Raw genomic sequence first — 6,000 nt, forward strand, 5'->3', positions numbered from 1 at the left:
ATCCCGACTCTGCCATTTCTTGGCAATATAACCTAGGGGAGTTTCTTGACCTCTGAACTAAAGACCTTGACTTCCCCACGTGAAAATGAGGATAATCACGTACTCTTTCCATAGGATTAAATGAGAATAAACTTACGTGGATCTTAGCACGGGACAGGTACACGGTGAGCCTCCTCCTGTTACAGGCACTCCCACCACGCCCAGCACACCAGATGAACGAGGAAAGTTTCTTTCCTTCTTCCCTGCACAAGCAAACACTGTAAACATGATAATGGGAACCACATTCTATTAGAGAGAGAGAGGCACAAATGATTCCTGGGGCTTCAGGACACGTTAGGCAACCTCTGTTACTAATTGTGAGCCCTGTCCTGTTGTTTGTTTGTCTCTCTCTCCTGCACTGATCTGCGAGCAGCCCCGGGGCGGGGAGGGTGGGGGTGGGTGGGGGGGGTCCTGTCTGTTCCTCTTTGCTGTCCCTGCACAGGAGACAGAATTCGGTGCACAGTCGAGGATCAGAAATGTTGGCTGAATCATTGTCATAAATTCAGTCTTAAGGGAGAAAACATTTAAAGCAGTGCATGAAAAAGGTAATAAAAGTAAGATGAATATTTATGTGGTGGATAAATATAAAATAATAAAATCCTAGAGTGTGTTTTTTATTTTATTTATTTATTTTTGTCTGTGCTGGGTCTTCATGGTCACAGACAGGCTTTCTCTAGTTGCAGCACACGGGCTTCTCAGAGCGGTCATTTCTCTTGCTATGGAGCATAGGCTACAGGTGCTCAGGCTTCAGAAGCTGCGGCGCATGGCTCATGGGCTTAGCTGCTCCCCGGCATGTGGAATCTTGCTGGGCCAGGGATTGAACCCATGTCCCCTGCATTGGCAGGTGGATCCTTAATCAACCACCGGACCTCCAGGGAAGTCCTAGAGTGTGTTCTGTGTGTCCGGTTCTAATGCTGAGTGCGTGATGAGGTGTTTGGTGTTTGCCACAGACCCCCATAAGCTGAGTACCATTATTATGCCCATTTTACAGAGGAAAAGACTGAGGTACAGAGAGGTTAAGAAACTTGCTGGAGGTTCTGTAACTGGAGCAAGAGAAGCTAAAGTAGAATCCAGGCAGCCTGACTATAGAGCCTGGTCTTCTAGCAGCTATAATATTCTTCCTGTCTCTCATGAAGTGCATCACGGAGTGGGGAGGATGAAACATGAAACCTCACCTCGCCCCACACAGCTGATGTCCAATTAGCTCCAAACAAAAATATCCCACCTACTCGCATAGCTCAGGCCATCAGAGTTCTGTTACTTGGCAAGCTAGTAAGGCAAGAGAGATTACTTCTAAGTGTTTGCAATAATAAAAGAATTTCCTTTAAGAAAAAAAAAAAGCATTTTTGCTGACTAATAAGCTGAACTCTCCTTGCACCTTATATGTCTATCTCTGTGCCCTGTGACCATGTGGAGCAGCCGTATCGTTCTTTGCATCTGTATCTGCCTCCCTGACTGGTCCGATGACCTACTTGTGAAAAGAGACCCGATCTTCCTTTAATAATCTTTCCATTTCCTGCCGTGCCTAGTTCAGTGCTTGGCACAGAATAAGCGTTCCATAAATAGTTGTGAAATTTTTGAACTAAATTAAATCTTCACAGTGGAAAAAGAAGAATGAAATAGTCCATGAAAAAGCAGAAAGTAATCTTTAAACCAGAGTGCCAATGGTTTAGAAGATTGTATGCCTCCTTTTCACTAGGCAAATAATACATGTTCATGGTGGAAAAATGAGACAGCGTAGATAGGCAAAGAGAAAAATGTTGAAATCACCTGTGATTCTATTAACATAACTCATTTCCTTCCTACTTTGTCTCTGCCTCTGCTGATCTTACATACAGACAATGTGCATGGCAATAAGTGCATGTGACCTATTTTCTGGCCTTTTTTTCTAACTCAATTTTATATGGATTTTATTTGCATTCTCCGGATTAATAGGGCATCTTGACTATCAACATTCATAGTAGAAAACTTGGAAAATCAAAAGCTGGAAACAAAAAAAAAGAGGAATAGAACAATCCCAGTACCAAGAATTAATGTCTGGGTTTTCTCTCTCATAAATACACACACACAAATACATATGATACGATTGAAATTACATACATAGTTTTATATCTAAATTTTCAAGTGTTCTTCAAAAGTATCGATCGCCATGGTTGTTATTCCATTCAGTGGATGTTACTGTGTATATTCTTAAAGTGCTGTGGGCTCTTTTAGTGACAGACAAACTGTTCAAGGTCAAAGGATGATTCCCTTGTGAGCTAAGATTTTTTCCCTTTTAAGCAACCTTATTGAAGTAGGATTTACATACCATTATGTTCACTCCCTAGTAAATTCCATGACTTTTAGTAAATCTATACAGTTAATGCAGCCATCACCACAATCCAGTTTTCAAATATTTCCATCTCCCATAATGGGAAATGTTGAGCACTTAAGACAGGCTTAAGAGGAGACGAGTCCCAGGACTGGAGTTGTCTTTCTGCAGCTCTGAACTTCACACAGACACCTCTTGTCCCCGACAAGGTCAAGCACCAGGTACTGAGACCAGGAGTCAGGAAACCTGAGTTGCTGCTGTCCTTAGAAGTGGCCCTGCCATTTTTCTGCCTCCCCCTGATGGGGACCCATGCCCTCATTTATCAGATAGCTTTCCCCCGCTTTTGCTCACATTGTATGGCTTGTGGGATCTTAGTTCCTGACCCGGGATTGAACCTGGGCCACTGCAGTGAAAGCACCGAGTCCTAATCATTGGACACTAGAGAACTCCACAGATAGCTTTAATTTTGCATCTGGCATCCGTTTCCTTCCTTCCTTCCGTTTCTCTCCCCTGCCCACCAAGGCAGTGACAGGCTGCATCAGCTCACAGCTCAGGCATCTCTGAGGATCTTATTATTTAGACATCAGCTCCGTGTTTTCCACTCTAGCCTCCCCGAAGTCTTCACCCTGTGAGCAGAGGGATTCTGGCCCAAACCTAATCAGAGCTAATCACTCGCTAACTCAAAACCCTCCCACGGCTCCCCCATCACACTTGGAATAAAAGGCAGATTCCTTGGTGTGGACTTAAGGATGCCTGCTTCGTTCTCCACGCTCCTCTGTGCTCACTCTTAGCCGCACGGTCTTCTTGCTGGTCCTGGGATGTGCCACACTTGTTTCCACCCCAGGACCTTTGTGCCCGCTGCCCTGTTTTCCTCTTCCTCCCTTTTACTTGGTCTCTGTGCAAATGTCACCTCCTTGGAGAGACCTTCCCTGACTGCTGTGTCTCCAAATAGCCCTGCCCGCCTCGCCCCGTCACTATCTGTGCCTTTACCTTGTCTGCTGTGTTTACTTTGTGTAGCTTGACTTGCAGTTATATTTTAAACTCAAACATTCATTGAGTGAATGAGTGATTAACCAATACACAATTTGCTTTGACTTACGGAGATCTACTCATGAAGAGTATGATCTTGAGCAGGGGTCCCCAACCCCAAGGCCATGGACCAGTACCAGTCCATGGCCTGTTAGGAACCGGGCATCACAGCAAGAGGTGAGTGATAGGCAAGTGAGCAAAGCTTCATCTGTATTTACAGCTGCTCTGATTGCAGGAAAACAAGCTCAGGGCTCGCACTGATTCTGCATTATGGTGAGTTGTATAATTATTTCAGCATATATCACAATGTAAATAAAGCGCACAGTAACTGTAATGTACTTGAATCATTCCGAAATTAACCCCCCCAACATCCATGAAAAAATTGTCTTCCACAAAATCAGTCCCTGGTGCCAAAAAGGTTGGGGACCACGGATCTAGAGGATTCGACTATGTGATGGGGTGTGTAAGAAAACTGTGAGTCCTTGTTGGGGGAAGGTGACCTCTGATGTCTCAGTCTGGCTTCAAATCCACTACGTATTAGCTATTTTCACCTGTAATTAGGGACTGTTTATAATGCCGACCTCTGAGGCCTTTGAAGACTAACAGCCATAATGCATGTAAAATACTTGCTGTTTGCAGTATGCATTTTAGGAAGTTAGCTGCTTTCTGTACCATCCCTGTGATCATCATTGTCATCCTCACTCTACTTGTCAAATCATGGAACTCGAATATTGACAGTGGCTCCTGAGAAGCTGCTTGGGCATCACATAAAGAATTACGTGGGCTAGTGGTCATCTTCCTATAGAGTAGGGCTCACTCAGTCATGTCCGACTCTTTGTGACCCCATGGACTGGAGCCTGCCAGGCTCCTCTGTCCATGGGATTTTCCAGGCAAGAATTCTGGAGTGGATTGCCATTCTCTTCTCCAGGGAATCTTCCCAACCCAGGAGTTGAACCCAGGTCTCCTGTGTTGTAGGCAGATTCTTTACCATCTGAGCCACCAGGGAAGCCCATAGAGTAGAGCAGTGGTTCTCAAGGTATGTTCCCTGGATCAGCTGCAGCAACATCACCCGGGAGCCTGTTAGAAAGGCAGTTCCTCAGGCGCCAGTTCAGACTTAACGGGATTGGAAACTCTGGGGGTGGGGCCTGATAACCCATGTTTTAACAAGCCCCTGGGGTAATTCTGATGCAGGCTTAAGTTTGAGAACCATTTGGATGTGGCAGATAACTGGTACTCACAGGCTGAGTCAGGCTTGCAGATGATTAAGCTTGGCCTGTAATGATGGCTGAAAAATCTGGAATTAGGTGTCAGTGTTTAAAATTAAGTGTCAGTGTTTTAAATCTCAGATTTCCAGCTTCTCTGTCAGCGGCAGAGTGGAAGAGCAGCTGCCCCTTGAGACAGTTAAGGGTTCTCCTATTTGACTCATCCCATTACTCCCTGTTGTAGGGTGCCAAGCTTCGCTCACTGCCCTTACCTGTCTCGACCCTGGGTAACACCTGTAACAGAAGTGTTTTTTTATAAAGGGTGTTACCGGTCATTTAATGGGAGCCCCACCTCACACAGATGATGAAGCAGAGCCCACAGAGGGGAGGTGGCATGGGTGGCCATCAGGACTAAGTTCAAAGCGAGAGCAAGGTGAGAGAACTCTCGGATCTGCCCTCTTGAGGAAACTGAGGCGAAGGGATTAGTTGTCGGAACTAGCACCTCCCAGAGCCCCTGGTCCTGCCCGTCCAGTCTATACATTGGGACCCCAACGTTGATCCACTGGAACGCTTTCAAGGATGAGATTCTGGATGATCAAGGACATTTCCCTTGGCCTTGACATTTGGACAAGCTGGGAGAGTGGGTCTGTTAATTTTCTGTGCTCTCAACCTGACAGATACCCTCGGTGGAAAAGAGGGATGGGAGAGGGGGCTGTGCTAAAGAGAGTCTTGGACATCTGCAGGGGCCCAGCCTGGACAGCAGGCTTTATCATGCAAGCTGGGCATCCCACAGCACTAGCAGACCCAGAGCTGGAATGAACAAAGCCATGGGGCCGGGGGCTAAAGTCATGATGGCTGCGGCTAAGTTGACTTAACCCTGAACAACCTGGGTTATTTATTACTTCACTTGACAGAGTGGGGAGGGGAGAAGAAGAGGGATGAGGGGGAGGAGGAATGGAAAGCAGGGGAAAAGGATCCCCCCTACCCCCTGCAAGGCCAAAGGTGGTCTCCAGGCCTCCCTGGAAACCCCTTCCTGCTGATGGGTCTTGCACACTGAGCCTCTGCCCACCTGGAGACAGTCTTTCTCTGCTGCACACATCACTTCCCTTTTCCAGCACCTCCTTGACTCCTGTCTCAGTGATTCCCCTTCAGGGTATTCATTCCAGTACTTTTCTTTCCTCTTCAGCCTCCCTTCAGGTTAAGCCCACTGCCCCCTCAGGAATGTCTTTCCCTCAGAAGTGACCCAGCCCCAGAGCTTTACTCCCCTCCATCAGCTGAACCCAAAGCCTGCTTCCCAGGGTGTCCTCCCCTAAGCCAGACCTCCTGACTGCCTCCGCCCTCCCAAGACTGCTGATATCTGGGGACAACTCTGTGGCCTTCCGCATGTCCGTGCCTGGTACCCAGAGCACTTTTCTGGTG

Source organism: Bos javanicus, chromosome 2 (genome assembly GCF_032452875.1).
Source record: "Bos javanicus breed banteng chromosome 2, ARS-OSU_banteng_1.0, whole genome shotgun sequence".
In the NCBI taxonomy this organism is placed as follows: domain Eukaryota; kingdom Metazoa; phylum Chordata; class Mammalia; order Artiodactyla; family Bovidae; genus Bos; species Bos javanicus.